A 21,125-nucleotide genomic window follows, 5' to 3' on the forward strand; every position below is an offset into this window, starting at 1 on the left:
CTACTCGGTCTTTTAGCAGTAATTATTGATATTTTAAAATATATGGGTTATAATCAGTATCTGGGAGTTATAATTATTGATTCAAAAAAAAGTCCATTGAAATAATCAGCCATTACTACTCAATATATTTCCATGTGGAGTGGATGCAATTGCCATAATTCTAGTTAAATAAGAAGTTGCCTACATACTGGCCTATTTAATGGATTTTACATCTGAGGAAGAAAAATCAAAGAGAAAAATCAGATGTTCTGTCTCTAGATTTTCTCCTTTTTATTTTGGGTTCCATTCTATGGCTCCATTCTGGCAGAAAAGAAATGCTTTCATGCCTGTGATATCATTGTATTCAGAAGCCCCAGGCCTCGCCCAGTAGAACTAGCTCTGATGAGTACCTTTAATAATTGAAAAGGCAAGTCTAGCACTGGGAGAGGAGGAGAAAAGCAGTTTTTGTGAAGTTTGACCCAACATAATTTGTTTTACACATCCAGCAGTCTTGAAGACTTCCAGGGAAGAGCAAGACCTACTGTTTACCATGGAGCCACTGTCGTGCACGTCACTTACACGACCTGTTCTTGGATAGAATAGCCCTGTAGCCTCCAGTAAATTCAAAAGAAATGGTGGCCTTAATCTTCTGAGGCACGTGGTGAACAGGGCATTGCTGTAGACTGGGTTTACATCCTAGGTAATGGCATGAATTTTCCCTACATGAAGTACTGGAAAACAAGAAAGATGCTGGTTTCCTGCCATGTATATATGCTCCATGAAAAGGAACAGCATAAATAGGAGGAGGCTGGATGTGAATAAAAGGAGAAGCTGGGAGCGACTGGCAGTGTAATGTAGAAGTAAAGTAGGAGAGAGTATGGGAAGAGTGAAGACGAACAGGAGGAAGAGCAAGTATAGGAGTAGCAAAGAGGAGAAAAGAGATCAACAGACTGGGAGAAGGGAAACATGCAGTGATAGAAGGACCAGGAAAATGGGAATGGAAAAATGAGAACAGAGAGAAGAAAGAGAGATAGCACATTTTGTTATTTAATGACGGCTTAATGTGCTGGATACTCAGAAGAATTTTGCGTCTAAATAGGGCTACTGAGTCATCTTCTTAACCTGACTTCTCTAAGTGTTCCCTTACAGCCAAATGAATGTATGTGTCACTTCATAATGTGATTATGACAGAAGGTGCAAGCAAAGCAAGTTTGAACCCAATACCTGTAGCATATTGGGACAGCTCTTAGGAAAGCTGTGAACTGATGGAAAATCAGTGAACCAACACAACTTTTAAAGCACAATGCTGGAGAACACTGCTTTTTTGTTTAAAGTACTGCTTAGGGATCAGCACAACCCCCACCTTCAGTTCCCCCACTCAAAGAGGGAGAATCAAAAGCTTAGTCCTTTGCGGTTTTAGCCACATTTCAGCTCAAGGAGCTAGGCAGATCTTGATCCCCTAATAATTTTTAAGCCATAAAAGATATTTTGCCTTCAAGCCTCATAGGCAGCTGTGTGCAGCACAATTATTCAGTCAAGTTTTTGCAGAGAATAAATCATAAATTTCTGCCAATGAGCAAAAAAAACTCAAGGCAACATCCAATTACTTACCTCTGTGTTCACTTAACATGATTTTATAAGACACTGTACAATATTGCGTCTTGTCAACCCTCAGTAACATTGCATATCTTGTGTATGCTTAGGGGTGAATTTGATTTCTCGATCTACTACCCCCTTCCCACCCCCACATGTGACATTGAACTCCTGCATTGCTTTGGCCAAAAGTGACCAAAGTAATTTCTGTAATCCAGTTTACAATGGCACTCTCAGATTTAAGGTGAGATTTATAAAAATACTTTCAGATAACTTGAAGGAAAAAGTGTTACAGAAACTGAAATTTTGACTATATGTTTCATTACAGGTTTTCTTACTCTAAGCCATACATGTTACATTTCTTGCTTTTCATGCAAGAAATACTATGTGAAGTAAAGTGTAGTCATGGATTAGTTAAAATAATTTTATACATCAACTATGTGTGGAAACAGGATACTGGGAGAGACATCAGTGGGTTAAGAGATTATTTAAAGCAATACTGCCAAATTCTCAAGTGCCACTTTAATACGTTAGTGGATTAGTGTTTAGTCATTACTTTAACGTGTGTTGCAGACTCCCAAGTGGTCTGCTTTACAACGGGAACATTCTGAAAAAATAAAAATGTGAAGGCTGGATAAGAGCACGGTGTAAATGCTGTGCAGGTGGTAGGACAACTCAGTCTGAAATCAAACTTGGTTCTCTCCTTTCAGTGGCCAATAATGTTTCTGTGCCTTGTGATATAACACTATTTAGTAAACAACTACAAAGTTTGGGAGAAAAAAAAAGTTAGAAATTAATGGCTACTGTGATTTTGAAGCACCTTGATCTTTCTCCCTGTCCAATACAGAGAATGCAATGTGTGTCAGGAAAAGCTATTATCCATCTAACATTTACTGGAAAATAGTAATGTTAGGAAAAGTTAAAATCAAAACCAACTCTTCAGTTGCTGGAATATTAAAATATAGATGATTAATTACAGTCAATGTAGATAAACCACTTACCTTCGTAATGCTGATGGAGGACGAGATTCTGCAAGCGCTCCCCGTTTAGCTATTCTGTTGAGTCCCATATACTGTCTGACAGGCAGTAATCAGGGCAAAGCACTGCTGAAATTAATTCCTATAACACTGAGGTTTTTAATGAAAATCCTGATGACAAATCATCTTTGTTGTTCTCTTCACCATTTTATCCCTTGTATCCTAAGTTAATTACATGGCATTTTAATGGAGGCTTTCTGAGCATACGATACATGTCAAAGGAAAAGCAGAACACTGTCAGGTTCTGGAACTTGCCCAAACTCTCACAAACGTATGTGAATTTAATTCCGATAGTGTTTTAAGTTGAGGGTATATAATTTATATTTTTGCCTGTCAAACACTCGTTCAGTTTCTCTTAGCATAACAGGTAGCAGTAAAAAAACCCACAGTATTCTCCCTCTTGCTTCTCTTTTGTGAATAGAATGAAAGAAGCAGTAATTGGATGTCTCACAGGCTCATGATTTAGAACTAAAAAACATGATTATGGAATGTTTAAATTAGGCAGCATCATGAGCTGTAAAGGAATTAAGACTAGGTCTGATGAAAAGTGCAACAGATGTTGACAGATAGCAAGCAAAACTTGTGAGATGCTGAGATGGGAGGGGTTTTTTTCATAATCTCTCTTGATTTTATTTTCCAGCCATATCTTCAGACTTAACCATGGATCATTATTTACAAATTAATATTTTAAATTACAAATCAGTTACATTGTTTATAGTCAATAATCATTAAGCATTGCTACTCCACTACTTTGTATTTCAAATTAGTCAATCAACATAATTTAGTGGCTGTGGCTCCTTGTAAAAGTTCAGATGCATCTAAATTGACTTTGATACAGAAAAAAAATTTTTTTTTTACACTTAAACTTGCTTTTTTTCATATCTTTTGTTTGAAATTGACAAATACTTTGAGCCAAAATTTGGAAGTTTTCAGAATGATAAGAGTAAATTAAAATAGAGAGTTCAACAGCTCATTCTGGGAACTATTTGGCAGATTCCCATGGGAAGCTGCCCTGAAGCGGAAGGGGACTTGGAGAGGATGCTGCTCTCTGAAGACAGCCTCCCCAGACTGGGGCTCAGCCCAGCCCGCAGCGCAGGCAGTCATCACACAGGCACACCAGAAGGGCAGGGAGCTCCATCCTGGGCTCCAGTACCAAAAGAGAGGGCAGGATAAGCCAAAGAGGGCTACTCAGGAGCAGGGCAGACCATTGTCTGGCCATGCAGACAGGGAATTATGGAAGCCAGAGCTCAGCTGGATTTGAAATTGGTGAGGAATGGGAAGGGCAGCAAGAAGAGCTTCTAGAGGTAGCAGCAAAAGGAACATGCAGGGCTGCAAAATGAGGCAGCAGACTTGGTAAAGCACAGAGGAAAGGCTGAGGAAGTCAGCATCTTCTTTGCTTTGGTCTTTACTGGCAAGTTCTTTCCTCGGGTCTCCCCAGGCAGGATCTGGGAAGACCTGAGTCAGTGACCAAATAAGAAAGGTGGACATACACAAGTCCATGGGACAAGAGAGGATGGATTCAAGGATGTGGAGGGAACTGGCTGAGCTCACTGCAAAGGATGCTTTGTGTCTTCTTCAAAAGGTCTCTAGAGATCAGCAGGATTCCTAAGGGCTGGGAAAAAGCAAGTGTCACACACTTCTTCAGGTTGAGCAAGAAGGCAGATCTGGGCAACTATCTGTTCATAAACCTACCTGCAGTCCCCAGGAAGATTTTGCAGAAAACCATTCTGGAAACCATGTCCAGGCACATGGCAGACAAGAAGACAGTTGGGAACAGCCAGCATGGTTTCACAAATGGCAAATTGTGGCTGACCAATCTGAGAGTTTGCTCCGAGGATATGGCTGGTATGGTGGGTGAAGGAAGAGTGGTTATTTACCTTGACTTTCGCAAGGTCTGCTTCAGGGTATCCCTGCAGCCAAATGGTGAGATATGGGCTTAAGAAGTGGACGACAAAGTGAGCGCACCACTGGCCAGTTGTATAAAGTCCAATTGACGAATATTTTCTAGTAACATCTATCATGAGTCAATACTCGTGCTGATGTTCATTCATGCCTTCACTAGAAATGTAGCCAATGGGATGAAATGCATCCTCAGCAAGTTCACATATGATACCTAATTAGACAAGCAATTAATGTGCCAGGGATGCCATTTGGAGGACTCTCAACAAGCTGAAGATGTAATCTGGCAGAAACTTTTGGAAGTGAGGCAGGAAAAGCCCATGCAGCAGGACAGGCTGAGCACCAACTGGCCACAGAGCAGCTTCGCAGAAAAAGTCCTGGGTGTCCCAGCAGACAACTACAACATGAGTCGGCAGTGGGTCCTGAAGGTCAACTGCATCCTGGGCTGTGCTAGCAAGAGGGTAGCCAGCAGGTTGAGGGGAGTGATTCTTGCCCTCTGCTTGGCAGACAGTCCTGTTTTGGATTCCCCTGTATAAGATGAAGAAAGGCTGAGAGAGTTGGGACTGTTAAGCCTGGAGAAGAGGACACTCCAGGGAGACCTTGTTGCAGTTTTCCAGTACTTAAAAGGGGGACTATGAGAAAGATGGGGACAGACTTTTTAACAGGGCCTGTTGCAATAGGACAAGGCGTAATGGTTTTAAACTAAAAGAAGGTAGATTTAGACTAGACATAAGGAAGAATTTTTTTACAATGAAGTTGGTGAAACACTGGAACAGGTTGCCCAGAGAGGTGGTGGATGTCCCATCCCTGGAAACATTCAAGGCCAGGTTGGATGAGGCTCTGAGCCACCTGATCTAGTTGAAGATGTGCCTGCTCTTTGCAAGGGGATTGGACTCAATGACCTTTAAAAGTCCCTTCTGACCCAAACTATTCTATGATTCTGTGAAGATGGACATTGACACACTGGAATGAGTCTTTTGGAGCACAGGACATACAAGAAGCTAACCGAACTGGATTTGTTCAGCTCAATAATGAGAAGAATAAGAGAGGAATCTAATAACTGTTTTAAACTACCTACTGGCAGTATACAGAGAAGATGAAGCAACACTCTTCTAGGCAGTGCACCATACTAGGACAAGGGCAATGGACACAAGTTGCAACATAGGAAATTCTGCCTAGGTATCAGAAAAAGCTTTCCCACCTTGAGAGGGTTCAAATACTGGTACAGGTACCTGGAGAGTCCATGGAATCTCCTGTTCTTGGAGATATGACAAATTTGACTGGGCAAATCTCTGAGCAAGCTTTGAGCTGAGATGTAACTTCAAAGCTGATCTTGATTTGAGTGGGCCCGGATGAGCTCCAAAGATCCCTTCCAACCTGATAATTCCAACAGAATTTGGTTTTGCTTACTTAAATGGCTGCTTTAAGTATTTAAATACTATTCCTGGGGCACTTTGTATTTTGAAGGAAAAGAACAGTGAAAATATAGATCATTATTGTTATCAAAATGTAAGTCATTGCTACTAGGAGATATTGTAGGTCATGTAGGTCATTGTATGGTCATGTATACTAGACTGCCAGAGTAGATGGTAGCTTTTGTTAAATAGAACAAAAATGTCAGTGAAGTGTGTTTAATCCACACATCTGGAGAGTTCTGCAGACTTTTTAAACAAATACAAGGTAAAAATAGGTCCATTTGGGTGATTTACTAGCCTGGACAAATACAACTTAAATGTATTTTCATTTTCTGTCTTTTTTCTTTCTTCTTCTTAAAATGTGAGCCACTTTCTTCACCAGTTTTGTCAATCTTTGCAAATATTTGTTTGCTTAGAGTATAAATCTGATAGGCCTTGTGAGCTGGGGAAATGAAGAGAAGAAAGCATTGTGGACTTTGGTGGGGTTTTTAATTCCAGAATACGGAGAATGATTTCTTTTTCGAAATCTTTCACTAGCTGTGTATCAAGACCTGTCTAAAAATAAGAGACTCTCCAATGGATCTATGAGCAGAAGGGATTTTTTCTCAAGAGGACAAGAACTTATCCTTCCTCTTATGGTCCCAGAACTCCTCTGGGGAAACCCTACATTACTGAGTGAAATAAACCCATAGCTTTGGTGACAGCCAGAGTGGTGGTCAGAGCTTCTTACTCTACCAGGTGAATATCCAGGCTCAGAGAGCTCTGAGGCTAGGGTACAGATGCCGTGGGGCTGCCAGCACAAGATGAGAAACGCTCTGGCCACCTTTTGCTGTCCTGACACACGTTGTTAGGGGTTGGTTGGGCAGCCCTGTGCCTCCGTGCTGAACTGTGCAGATCTTCTGCTCAGAGCATGGCTCTCCCGAGGGTAAGAGCAGGAAAATGTTTTTTGCTGGGCCTAACCAGTAGGCCTGGTATATTTTTCTAAACATAGATGATAACATGTATTTCAAGAGTGTAAGATGGCAGGTTTAGGGAGATACATTTTCCAGTACCTTTCTCAGCTTTTGGTGGTCTGAAGTTTAGGGACTTGGCTAGAAATTATACTTTTGTTTCTAATAAATGTGGGAGGTGGGGAGAGGGATGTCCCATGAATTTGTTTCAGCTGTGATTTCGTTTCCCAGTTGGGTCCAAGATGTAAGATTTAACCTGTAAATCCTCCTGAACTTTGAGCTGTAGCGACTCAAAGGCCTCTGCAAGGTTAGCAGGTTTTTTTTTTTTTGCACAGAGCGCTGGAGAATTGCTTATTTCAGGCAGATACCATCCCTGCCCTGAAGCGCTCATTATCTCCTTCATTGAGGTGTTTTACACATAGCTAAAGGCCTACATATATCCTGAATAAAAGCTCTCTGATCAGTCACTGTTTCTAATTTCCCTGCCTCCTCATCAATGAACGCTTCCTAGCACAGGGCTCTCTCTCGCCCTTATAAAGAAAGAAAATTATTTTAGGAGAGGAAGCATGATGGTAGAGAGGCAGGAGAGGAAAGGCTCAGAACAACAGGAAAGGAGATGCAAAGATGTGAACAAGTTCAGGAGTAGTTACCTATTCTCAATCTAGAGAGCCTGGCAATATAGAAGAAATAAGAAGAATGCAATGGTGAAGAAAATAAGTACAGAGAGAAACCTCATCACAGTTATGTGACACAGAAAAGTGTCTGAAGGAGGAAGAAGACTGTACCAGGAGACTCAGCAGAGTACAAAGCAAAACAAAGTGATGTAAGAAAAGAAAGCGAAAAATGTTCAAGAGACAAATTTGGATTTTTTTCTTTTTAAATTCAGTGGAAAATGTAGACACAAAATGGTACACAAATAAACTATTTTTCTACCATAACGCTGCAATGCTCCATAATCTAAACGGGCTGTGCTAATAGCAGCTCTGTGAGGTAGGACAAGGTTATTATTTTATGTCAGTGGAGCTAAGGCACTGAAAGACAAACTGAATCTCAAGAGGCTGCAGCGGAAATCTGCAGGTGGAGAAGGTGGTCTGAACTTGGTGAGCATCGCTGAAGTGTCTTTTCCTTCAGTAAAGTTTCAGACATTTTTAAAAAATAATGGAATTAAGTAGGATATGAAGTTGGATATAAAAACTCATTATGGTATGGCAAGGTATGATTTTATGCTGAACAAAATTATTATTCTGTATGTTTTTCCTGTTTTGGCTGCACTAGTGGACTTGTCCAACAGTGGTATCATCTGTCAGAAAAGCTGTAACAAATAATATCTGCATAAGGCTTTAATAAGGCTAGCTCGAAACACTAATATTTACTGAAATTTGTGTGTTATCTGCCAGTATTGATGGAACACGTGCTCTGACAGTACTGTACAATGAGCAACTGCCAACACACACTTCAAAGCTGTTCCTGTTTTAAATCTATTATTTACTCTACGACTTTTCAGTAGTTTCCTGATCAAACTAGTCAAGCTGTATCCTGGCACACTCTCATATTGCACCGGCATATTGAAATATCTCACAGTAGCCTTTCGCATCAAGAATTTCACTGCACTGAAACCCTTTCATAAGGAACTTGAAGAGCGAAATATGGACAGCATGTTCGAAATTTTTTTATCATTATAGGTGAGCTGTTTGCCTTTTTGAGAATGATGTTATACTGATGCCCCTGCAGAAGAATTGAGGCTGACATAAGGTGGACTTCATACATTTAAGGTCAAGGCCCCTGACCCTCAGAAGAATTATAAGATGACACTGTTGAATGTAGTCATTGCTGAATCTTCTGAGAATGCAGAAGAAGCAAAGTTAAATTGAGTCTTCAGCTTCCAGCAGCAAACTGGACTGGCTGTGTGCGCAGGCAAAGCAGAAATTGCCTAAGGTACCGGGCTGCTGGGAAGACAAAGTGCATGTCCCTTAGCATCCCTCCTCCAATTTTGTCCATATTAGGACTGGGAAAAACAGGTTGTCTGAAACTGCTGCTGCCCCTAAAGTAGGAGTGGAAACTATTGGTAGAATGCCCAGTGCCGGCAGCTGTGATAGCTGACTGGTATCAGTCCCGGGAGGCAGACAGATTAGCGGCGTGGATCCTCTAGATCTCTCCACTGAAATTCCCCACTTTTCTGCGGCAGGCAGGGGTGGTCCTGGCCCATCTGTTATTTTAGAAGGACTGACTGTCAATTTTGTCTGAGCCATTGAAAGGTCTTGTGCTGGCTCTAGAATAAAAGTCATGCAAAATGTTTACAGTCTTAAATGAGGAATAATCATGGCGTTACTTATATTTAGAAATTCAGGGAGCGTCCTTTGTCTAAATGTTGTATGTACTGTGCTACTTACTCCAAAATGCAGATGACATTATCAGCATTTCATTCTCCACTCCTGGATACCTCAGTTTTTCCTTTTTCTACCCCAGGTTCTTTGTTGTGAATTCAACAGATTAGTGTTAAAATCAATTTAGTTAGTTTTAATTAGTGTTAAAAACAGGATGGATGGATGGATGTTCTGCTATCACTGTCTGCATTTGAGATTTGAACCAGAGAGGTGGTTTGATTTCAACTTTCCAATTTGTGTTTCCAGGATTTTTGGCTTGGTGATTTCCACACCTTCTGTCATGGGAATTTCCAGAGATTACAAAGTCAGTAACAAATTCAGAGTCTAGAAGTGGAGCTTCCAAAGTCAGTTCCATAACTGTCTTGACTGGTTTTTGTGCTCTGGAGCTTTGTTCCTTCAAGCTGGCAAACCTCAGACCTTAAGTGATGGAACTGAACTATTCCTGTAAATCTGTAAATTGTTCTTTTGGCGCATCCTGTGCTTGTGATATTCTCTCACGTTGCAGTCAGTGTTTTTCGAAGTGAAATTTAACAGCGTAAAACGTAGAATTTTACAATGTAACTGCTTCTCTGGTTTTACAAATCTAGACAGCTTTTTATTCTAGTTGTTCAAAAGCATCACAGTGAACCTTATTATAATCCTCCTTTTTGTCCTCTGTATTAGGTCAAGAGTTGTTTTGTGAGGCTCCTTATTTCACGCTCCTTATGGCTGCTTCCTCTTTGGTATACCAGTGCACTAGGATAAAGGATGAACTTTCTCTGAGTTTGCTCAGGCTCAGTGTTCAAGGGCAGCCCTCTAGCCAGTTCACATGCTTCCTTGCTCCCCCTGTTTCTGGCATATTTCTGTTTTTTCTCAGATGCAACTTAATCCAACAGTAAGCAAGTTCTGACGTTTGTACGCAGGCATCCTTGCCCTTCTCAATGAAAACCCCTTGGGCATCGTGGCTGGATGCCTACTTCAGCTTTTGGTTTGGACAGTGGCTCCCATTATTTCAGTTGTCATTACTGTCAAGGAGCTTGATCGTTTTTTATATTAGTCCTCAGAGAAGACTGAATGTTTGCTTCCAGTCTTCGATGAACTATTAGGAAAATGCAATAGGGCACTCAGAAAAAAAAAATTGCTCCCTTGAGTTTTAAAAGAAAAAAATGGTGAGTGATTTTAAACTATTTTAATCTCAGTGATGAGTAGTGTATAAATGTTATTTAGACTTTATATAAAAAAAAAACCCACAGTAATTTCTTCTTTGTACCAGTCAACTAGCAACTCCTCTTACACCCACTGGCATACTTAGTCATCTCTTTCGTAAATCTCCGCAAGCAGATTTCCCCAAGGGTAGCTTTGATAAACTGGCATGCTCCCCATGGCAGTGAAAAATTATCTTCTACCTTCCCTGTAACAACCAAACAGGTTGTTACGAGTCAGTTCATGCCTGTTAGGGCTCATCCTTTCCCTGCTAGTAAAGTCCTCCCTTCCTATCCACACCCCAGTGACCCTTTGAAAATAGGGAAGGAAATACTTGCCAGCTCTGGGCTTCTGTGACCCTGCTGGAGGATGCACCCATGTCTCAAGACATCCTGTGCACCCATCTTTGTTTTCTACTGAGAACCTACTGGTTTCACTCTGTTTCATCGCATCTCTCCACCGCACCGGATTGGCTGGGTGGTGAAACACTGCAAAACTATGTTAAGCAAGGCTTAAGGGCAAACATCCAAGTGCAAGATTAAGAGCAAAATGGTATAAATAAAACAACGACAAATTTGTTTCTGGTCTGTATTTAACCGTGACTCCTGTTTCAAGTATCCCGTGAGGGATTTCTTTTGCATTGCCCTGCGGTGAGAGCAGAGGATGGTGGATTCATAGAGTCAGCCTTCCTCGCAGGTGGCGAGCTCACTTCTGCGTGACTTCCACTTCCAAATGCCCAGTATTCCTCTGGGGCCATGCTTTTGGATGCAAATGCAAACGTCAATCATGTCCTGTCTTGAGAGGGGCACCTCAAGTGCATAAATGGTCATTTCCACATCAGCCTGGCAGGGACTGTCAGGTAAATGCAGCCGATTTTGCCTCCTGAGATCAGAAGTGTTGTGCGCCAAGAGTATAGTCTCCCTTTGTCCTTTGGCAGTCTGCTGACTAGCTGCCCCTGCCCAGGGGATCTTTTCAACTCCTCACATTCCACTGAGGTCATTGATACAATTATAATATCTCTATTATGAGGTATCAGTTGTGCATGTGTTCTGCAAGGTTCGTGATCACTGGTATCTTAGTGACTTTCGATAGACAGCACTCTTTATTAACATAGATAATAGATGCTGTGAAATCCATATGATATGAGTGTTAAAGCAAGTTGTATGTAATGTTTCAGATACAGTGTCTTTTTCGAAGATCAGCTCCTCTCTGCTTTGCTGTGTTTATAGCTACAAAGTGCATTTTCTTCTGATCTAATTGCACTGGAATTCCAGGCAGAGGATGTCACTTTTATAGAGCTATACCATAATTCTATTAAAAAAAAATAAATCTCCTGGTTTTACCTTATCTTGGATGTACAGTGCTCCTGGTTTCCTGCAGATACAGTTTCCCTCGATACAGAAGCCCAGACACCGATTTTCAAGATAGGGTTCATTTTAAACTTTATTGATGAAATAGACCTTGGGTTTGGCTGCCTTCAGAGAACAGAATTTCAGCCAAGCAGAGCTGATGTTGTAATCTTGGATGATGATGGCATTTGTGATTGTCCACTGAGCCTTCCCAGGGATCAGCCTGCATCCCTGGGTTTGGATACAATTATTTTCATTCTGAAAAAATTACTGATGGTGTGGAAGGAGAATATGGCTATAGCTGGGGTGAATTTAGATCTTTCCCAGCTATAAGATGTTTTATTGTTTTCATTGTGTTCTGTTTTTTAAAAAATTTCAAAGTCAGTGGAGTAGAAGTTCTGATTGTTTTTCAGAACGGTGCAGGAGGTCAGCTGTGAACAATTATTAACTCTTTCTTCGCAGTATTTTTGGGAAGAGGCAAATGTGATTATTTTTAAAATTATGCTAAACCAGACATCAGAACACATCAAGATTTTAATTTTAATTTTAGAAAACTATGGGTTATGAATGAAAGACTTCCCCTCTCTTGCCTCAAATAATTCTTTTTTTTTTTTAAAATCTAACTTAGAGCTTTTTTTTCTTTTTTTTCTTTTATTTTCCCTCTCCATCTCCTCTCCTCTCTTCTCCTTTTTCTTTCTGAAATGATACGAGTCTCTCTTAATCTGTATAAGTTAGCCATAAACTTGCCAAAATTATGCAATTCATTGAACCATGTGATTCAAATGTGTGGGGTTTTTTCCTCTCTCTCCCTCCCGTTAATGAGGGGAAGAGTTCAGTCTTTGTGGGAATATATCACAAGGCTCATGGTTTTAATGTGAAGCTCAAACAACCAGCATTGACAGTCTTATCAAACAAGACTAAAATTAAGATGGTAAAGTAAATGCAGAGTGGAAAAGTAGGACAGAAGGCAGAAACTGAGGAACAGTATTTTTCCACTGTGGGTGGCTTTGCAGTTGGTGGCCACAAGAGCATTTTTTTAAACTGTATTGCTTGCTGTGGTGGACAGACCCAAGCAGAAGAAAGCTGGGATCAACAGCTTTCTCAGGCTGCCCAGCTACAGATACTTTCTGATGAGTAGGTCTCCTAATCACTTTATATAGATATATGCTTTATGCTTCAATTACCAAAGCTTTCTGTTGCAGACTTTGGTTTATTCACAACCAGTGAACTTCATTGTGCTTTCATTTTTTGGAAAACTACATTTCTAGTGCCTGTCTATTTAAAAGAAAGTTCCTTTAACTCATGGTATCTAGTCAATTTAACATGGGTTTTAAAAGCAGAGTATTGACTATTCTTTTTTCAAATATTAGACCTTCTTTCCAAATGTTGAATAGCTCCCCCCCCCCATCTTTTTTTTTAAATCTGGTGCATGGTGCTACTGGATTTGCAGAGCTTGATCCAGAAGAATCGAAGCATATGCTTAAGGAGAAGAATGGCATGTGGTTCATGAACCCCATAATTAGTTCCCCTTCCTAGCTCTAAGCAGTAATTAAATCTGTCACTTCTGCTATGCTGATTCATTTATTTAGCCATTTAATTGCTCAGCTGAATACGTCTTTATCTCCGGAACTGCAACATTTTATTCAGACAAAGAAATAGCATAATCCATTATTATTTTTTTTTCCAAGAGCAGGGACACGTAAAAGAAAAGAACACTAATGCTAGATGATTTGGTGGTGTTGTCAGTTTTCACTTATCAAACAAAACAGTGTTTAAGGGAAAACTTCAACCAGTGCTTGAGGATAACTTTCCATATATAGCCTTGCTTCTCCAGGAAATTATGTCAAATGCAAGGACTCAATGTATCTGATCCAGGTTTCCATTTCCATAATGAGTTAACTTAAAGCACTTCCAGGTAATAGTCATAATTTTCTGTAAAATTACTTATAGAAATAAATAATTACCCTGATCTATTGATGGAATATTTTATAAACAGTATAAAATTGCAAATATTTACTAATTTGTTTACAAACTAAACAGTACCTTTTCTTTATACGTTTTATTCCTGAGACATTGCTCATGGAGATTTCTGTCATCTGTCTCTTAGATTTATCATCAAAAACAGTATTTTGAACTGTAAATCAAATGGCATTTTGAATACTTTCAAGCTTACAGAGGAGACCCCTTCTGAATACCTCTCTGTGAGGCATATTTCCATACATGCAGTTTTCCTCGTGTCACATTTTCAGCATCCTTAAGGGAGGCTGCAAGATTGCTCCACCATTTCCATCCATCGGTTGGAAAAGCTGGTGCAGGAAAGCAGCTCGCAAAACAATGAGGACCAGGTCAAGACAGATCAACTCAAACAGAGGGTGTTGGCAAAATGAGAAAATATTGTTTATTTTTATAACCTTTTTTTCCCCCTCTTTGAACTCTGTAATGATAGCTGACCCAGAAAGTGAAAGATACAAAAATGACCCCAAATTCAGAGAGAAGAATACTTTTATTTCACTTCTGGCATCAGTGGCTCAGTTCTGCCAATTTAATTAATTTGCCTGGCTGGGAGATTTTTATACCATACACACAATCTTGCATTTCACTCCATTAGTGACTTATTTTTCCTGTCTTGTTACTCAGTTACAACTATGCAGCTATTTAAGTCATAGGTCATGTTTTTCCCAGGTAAGCTCATTATTCTGAAAATCTTTTACCTCTTAGCTGGAGGGGTTTTTGTTGTTGAGGATTATTTTTTTATATTTTTTTCCTTCATCAAAGGTCCTGTCCACTCCTTTGCAATCCAAAGCGTGTCTGTACTGCTGCTGCTGACACCCAGCTTGGCCCTGCTTGAAGTAAAAGCAGGACCCTGCGTAAAGATCGGCCCGTGGAACTGGCAAATACAGCTGGACATCCTGCCGCACCTCGGGCTACAGTGCGGGTCTGCATAGACCTCCCCCCCAGCCTGTGCCAGAATGGAGGTCTCTGCTTTGCTCTCCCCCATCCTCAGGGAGGACTTTGCCAGCCCGCGGGCCGGCAGCTTTGTTCCGACCATGCCTGGCCTGTGTTGTTTGTGTTGGTGTTATTGTTCTGCATCTGTGCACTCCGGGCTACTGAGAGCTCTTTGTTGAAATAAAAAATATTTCTGTCGCTGCTAGAGCTAGGGAGTCTGGAAATCTTGCGGGAGGTTTTGTTCTTGCAAGCCCGTGCACGTGATTTTTGGACTAGAGTTTTGCATGAGCTTCACTTCAATATTCTCTCTTTTCAATGCGTTTCTTCAAATGATCTTCTAAAAGTACGCTCTTTGTTATGTAGGGCACATGCTTAAGTTCCAAGAATTAATAAACCAGCAAAAACCATCTTTGGACATCCTTTGAGGATAAGGGTGCTTTGAGGATAAGCCTGTGTGTGAATGGGTTTAGTATGAGAAAGCAGTGCTCACTGCAGCGGGACAAACAAGTATGATCAGAGGAGGGCATGGGAATGAAATGGAAAAAATAACATTTATTTGTAGTAGAAGAGAAGTTTATTGTTAGGTTGGTGGAAACCAAACAGAGGAAACACAGGGATCATTTCAGCCGCTTTTATCTCCGTTCTAAAAGAGCATGAGGCCAGTCAATAGGATTAACTACTTTTACGTAGATTTGTACATAAACATTGAGACAGGGGAGTTGGAGGGACATCAGCTGGGTGCCCTCCCTTTGCAACGATTACATTCGGGAACGTCTGGAGGGGGAATTAGGTGACGGGGACTATCGGCTTCCCCTCAGATGAACCCAGCTGCTGTCATCCTGCCATCAACAGGCTGGAAATTACCATCTCGAATGCACTGCAGGATTTACAAGCAGTCAAATGGGACCGAAACCACTCCCTTCTCCCGCCCGGCCCTGCTGTCCCATGCCGGAGCAGGCAGTGTCCAGCCACTTGCAGGGCGCAAACTGGAGGTTTCCAAAGTGGTGCCCGAGCTCTTGGTCCCGGCGCTGCTGGTTGGAGGCCCTCTAATGGATCAAGGGTATTTTGAGTTTGTTTGGGTTTTTTTGTTTTTTTGTTTTTTTTTTTAACATGGTCTTTTTGTTAGTTTTCAGCTCTAACTCACCGTAAAGTTAGAAACCTCAGCCTGGGCCTTGTCCTCACTCGTAATGCTGGAATATGCTAGTGTAAAACATATCTAAATCAAGTTAGATTAAATCCCTCAGTTTTGGTATAAATGCACCTGAGTCTGTACTTTATTAATGTATTAATTTACTTACTGGCACGTTGCGAACCTCTTGCTAATGTTTCAATTTAGAGAAGTCACTGCTCATACTGTCTGGGTGATGTAAAGTATCTGTGGGGTTGGAAGCTGAGCGGCCCCGGTCACTGGACTGGGTTATGTAAAATGCGTAGTTTTGGGTACCTATAAATGTGAGCACACGACTGTCACACAGGGATTGTGAGCGGGATGTTCGGGACCTCAGAAACATAATAGATTGGCACCCAGAAATACACAACTTTGATAACACATTGCAAGGTTACGTATTGGGGGAGAGGGTAGGAAGCTGGCGACTGCTTTTAATCTTTGTCTCTTTTTGTTAATTATTATTTTTCCTGCTCTGTACTTCTGGAATACATGGGATCTTTATAGTTTTTATCACATTAGGATGTGACATTCCTGGCCTTGACAGCGCTTTTGTTTGGGTATTTATAGCAGCTTCTGGTCACTGTTGAGCAAAGGAGATTGCCGTGCCCTCTGGCCCTTTCTTAAGCAGATTTTGGCCAGAAGCTCCTCTCATGTGGCACTAATTGAAATTATTGGGGGGGTGGGGTGGTGTTGCGAGCGCGCTCTGCTTGACTCGGGCTTATCTGCCAGGGGAGGAAGAGAGGGAAAAAGGGGAGAAGGGAGGAAAGGAGGGGGGGGAAGAAGGAGGGGAAGAAAGAAAGAAAAGAAAAAAAAAAAAAAAAAAAGGAGCGCGGCTTGGGCTGGCGGGGCTGCCGGCCATCTGTCCGCGCTGGGGCGGCGCGCAGGGAGCCGCTGCCTGCACGGCCACGGCCCCGCGGGAGGCGGCGAGCGGGGGGAGCCGGCTGCCTGCGCGGCCCCACGGGCGGAAGGGAGCGGCGTGGGGCTCCGGACGGGCTGAGGGCCCGCGCCGCAGGTGGGTGCCTCTGCCCCGCGCGTGGGGGGGGGCGGGCGGACGGACACAAACACTCTGCCCGGGCTCTCCGGAGTTGGGGTGCGGTGCTGCCGGGGGGGGGGGGGGGGGTCGCTTTGTTTTGGGCTGGCAGGAGGCGATCGTGCCGCTTCGGCGGGTGCTTGAGGGGCTGAGCTTTCCTCCCCTGCCTGCCCGGGACGGGCTGCCGCGGGTGAAGTGGTTAAAGAGGCGGCAACCAACAAGTTGCTGGGGAAGGGGTGCGGGCGGGGATGGGGCCAGTTTGGTGTCCGCAGGAGTAAGCAGCGCTGGGACATCGGCTGGGGACTCTCAGCCGGGCAGGGTGGGCTTCCCCCGGGTGAGTAACCGGCCCGAGTGGGATAAAATCATCTGTGGGGGTGTGTGAGGGGGGTGTCTGTCCCCCTGTCCCCTTTCCTGCAGCCACCCCTGGTTGATCGTTTTCTGCCAGTTTAACGTGGAGTCGGGGAGAAGCGAGAGCCGGCTGGGAACCGGCATCGCTGTCAAAAGCCACAGAACCGGGACGTTGCCCCCTGTTTGGGGATGGGGGGTGGGGGTATTGGCATTGGAAGTTTCCTCCTTTTCTTTAGCCGGTAACGTTTCTGGAGACTCTTTGTTGTTTTTAAGTTGCTTGTGTAAACAGCCCAAGTTAAAAAAAAAAAAATTAAAAAAAATTATATAGCAGTTCTGTATGTTGTGCAATGGGGGGAAAAAGTGAAACTTTAAAAGTGTGTGTTTCTTAAAGAAAAGTTAGGAAGTGTATGGTACCTTTATCATTAACAGTAGAAAGAGAGGACTCTGGATTTCGTGCCTCTTTAGAAATAATATTATTATTATTAATAATAAAGATGCAAGAAATTTTCTTACTATGCGCCAAAAACTTTGCTTTAATCTCTTTGATACATCTGCTAGAATGTCCTATTACACTGGATATGTTTATGTTTACTGTACAACTTCTGTCTATGTTTCTGATAACCCCACTAGTACTACTGGAAAAATAAACAGTCAGTTAACATATATTACCTAATCAAATTTTAACAGCTCTTGTGTAGATTAGAGACAGCAAAACACAGTCGTAGCTGGAAGTTGCTGTGCATGTCTTTCTTCAAATCTTAAAAAAAAAAAAAATTGCTGTTAGAAGTGTGTGTACCATCCAGTCGAGCTGTGGGTCTTGTTTGTTTCTTTTATATACGGTTTTAGAAGTAGAACAACAGCAAAAAAAAATTGAGTAGAGCAGCTGGTAATCCATTTGTCCACCTCTTATCCCTACAAAGATTCCTGGTGCAAAGTTAATGAACTGTCACTGAGGATGGTTCAAAATGGAATCCAGGCATCGGCCATACTAAAATCAGGCAAGAGTCTGTAGAAATAAAATAAACTGAAAAGCTGAGGTTTGTCTACTCATAAACCTTTTAATCAATACGTCACCTATCCAGTATTCTAAGCATTGTGTTAAAGAAAAGGAAAACCTTGATCAGTTATGTGGTTATTACTCCATACCTTCTTAATCTCTAATCAGGTGAACAAAAATATTTTTACCTTCCCTACAATCTGAAATAGCTGGTTTCTCACGAAAAACCTTGCCCCTTTTCTTCCTCTCATCTGTGTTGATGCTGCAAAAATAAGTCCTCAAGGATATAAGTATTTGTTTTACTGGTTCCGTTCCTTATCACTCCAGTTTGTGCTGGTTTGAATATTTTTGTAGTATTGAAGTCGGTTGCCATTACTTCCTTCAAGGACTGTATTTAAACACATCTGTAGAGTATGTGCCATACAATAATGCGTAGCAACGTGGATATATTCATTTTATTCTTACATGGATCAATATATTTTTCTTGTTACTTCAGAGAAGCTAGAAACATGATAAACGCCCCATTAGTGGTATTGGTAAGAAATACATTAACGCCAGCGCGCAGTCAGTAAGAAAGCATTTTTACTTGAAAGCCTTCTCATAACGGACATTGTACTAATAATCTTAATGTGTAACCTGTGCTGCATATCTTCAGTGTCAGATTAGATTTGCTTTTAGGTACTTTGTAAATACAATTTTTATTCAGAGTAACTGAATTTCTACCAGATGTCCAGGTTCGTTGTTTCTTTGCAGCCTCTGAATGCCACAGGAATTTGCCGGGCGAAGGACTGGGCGTGCGTGGGCTAGGCATTTCAGGATGCAGCACTTCTCAGGAACCAGCCTTGGCATTGTAGGGCACTGAGGTCTGATATTAATGTAAAGTGAAATGTGTTATTAAAAATATAAGTCAAATCCAAAGACTGCTGTGTTGGTTGGATACCCAGGAGCAAGCTGGAATAGCTTTCTGTGACAGATTACTGAAAATGTGGTGAGTGATTCGTGAAAGCCACGAGGGGAGCGCTCAGTTGTCTGCACGTGAAGCTGTTTGCCGTGGACCCATCGCAGGGCAAGAGGGTCTCCTAGCCAAAGCGCAATGGTTCGCACCCCTCTGTAATGGGGTAAGCCAGACAGGACGCAGGGGAGCGGAGGATGAGCCGTCCCTCCTGCTCGGGAGGGCTGGGAGGCTGGGGCCAAGCACGCTGACCGGGGACAACCACAGAGGGAGCCTGCAATAGGGCAAGGGCGCATCACTGCGGCACGAAGTTGTGGAGAAGCTTGCAGAGCTAATGGGGGATGTGGCTGCAGCCGTGAGTGTGCGTGGCAGAAGTGTTGAAAGAGGTATTTGCAAGAGGGAAGGGTTTTGCAGTGCAGATGCTGTGGCAAAACACGTGGTGGTCATGGTGGCGATGGTTTGAAGGGGAGCAGAGAGGTTGAAGGTCTGTCAGAGCAAGAAATAAAGGCAAGGCTGGTGGCCCCGGGAAAAGTCAGCAGTGCCAAAGCTTTTGAATGCTGCCATAGGGAAACTTTGCAGCTGGATGGGTAACCCAGTTTGGGCGCTTTAGGAATAATGCGTCAAATGCTGGGAAGTGACCGTTGACATTTCCGCTCATCGTCACGGATCGAGGAGGAAGCGTTGGGCAGCTCAGCCACAGTGGGATTAGGTACAGCAGCTATAACTGGGGTGCCGCGGGAGAGCTGGCAGCCAGGAGGCAGGGGGATGGTGAATAATCTTTAGAGTTTTCTGTTGCATGTGTAAAATTGGGAAGGCAAACTATTACAGTTTAAAGCAAAACATAAGGATAGAAACTCAAAAAGAATCTGTAGCACTGAAGTGATTTACTCTCATCGTTAGTATTTCCCAGAGATTTTCAGTTAGTGGGGTCTCCATCTTCTGAGGTTTGTAACAACATTGTGGCTGGAGATTGTAGAATGCACAGAAATTTGTTTTCACAGACTTTGCAAGACCATTTTTCTTTCAGAGAAACCTTGTCGCACTTTTAATAACAGATGCACTTTGCATTCATTTGCTAAGCAACAGATTCCCTATGTTGCCTATGAAGCAGAAAAGCAAGGGAGGCTTTGACACACGAAGCAGAGCTTGCGTAAAGTCCATGAAGCAGCAGCAGCAGGAAGAGCGAGCGATGAGTTCTCTGGGTTTTGTTCCTTAATTTAAAATTTTTTAAGGTCGGATATTTTTCTCTGCTGGCTGCCATCAGCAATAGAAGTATCAACAGGAGAAAAATGGGTCGCTTGGGTTTTAGCCTTAAGCAGCAAATCCAGGGCCAATAGGATTTAGCTGGGATGTTAAGGTTTATTCAGTGCATTTAGTTAATGAAGTTGAGGGCGAGGGGGAAGAGAAAAAAGTCAGTGTCTGGGGTTGGGGGAGGGGATGAAATGGCCTCCTGCCACTGGGTGCATCCTGCGGTGACTCCTCCTGACTGATAGGCGCTCCACAAGACAAAAAGGAACTGAGTGAATGAGTGAAGGAGGCTTTAATTAAAAAACACCAGCTCAGTGCCAGCTCTTTTGGATTAAAATCAAACAGAAAATCTTTGTAATAGACATCCACCTCGTCTTAAGGGTGTATGTTTTTATGGAGTGTAGCATCTGCTGGCTAGGGGAAAGGAAGAGGGAGATGATAATAAATCCGAGTGCCTATAAAAGTGGTTATAAAGCCGTGAAAATATTCAGCCAGTGCAATCATATCTTAACATTCATCAACGAGGCACAGAAATCAAGTTCAGGTTAACAAACTCCGATTTGAGCAGTACGCCAGATTTCTAGCAGACAGCCCCATCGTCTCTGACGCACACGGGTGGCCCTTTGCTGAGCTGACCTGTATTCTGAA

The 21,125-nt window shown here is 42.3% G+C and overlaps 1 protein-coding gene across 12 annotated transcripts in view; it reads left to right on the forward strand.

Moving 5' to 3' along the window:
* LOC104479324 (poly(rC)-binding protein 3) overlaps positions 1–21,125 on the forward strand; it is a 524,839-nt gene that overhangs the window by 361,480 nt on the left and 142,234 nt on the right. Inside the window, exon 4 of one of the 12 annotated variants that reach the window (XM_086740459.1) lies at positions 14,564–14,655. The exons of 3 other annotated variants lie outside the window; for them this stretch is intronic. The gene's annotated coding sequence lies outside the window, so the exon portion shown is untranslated. Of the gene's footprint in view, positions 1–14,563; positions 14,656–16,545; positions 16,915–17,200; positions 17,267–21,125 lie in introns of those variants that run through there. 8 more of the 12 variants (XM_086740455.1, XM_086740461.1, XM_086740462.1 and 5 more) reach the window with 8 other exon arrangements.

This window comes from Chlamydotis macqueenii, chromosome 2 (assembly GCF_036417535.1).
Source record: "Chlamydotis macqueenii isolate bChlMac1 chromosome 2, bChlMac1.mat, whole genome shotgun sequence".
NCBI classification, from domain to species: Eukaryota; Metazoa; Chordata; class Aves; order Otidiformes; family Otididae; genus Chlamydotis; species Chlamydotis macqueenii.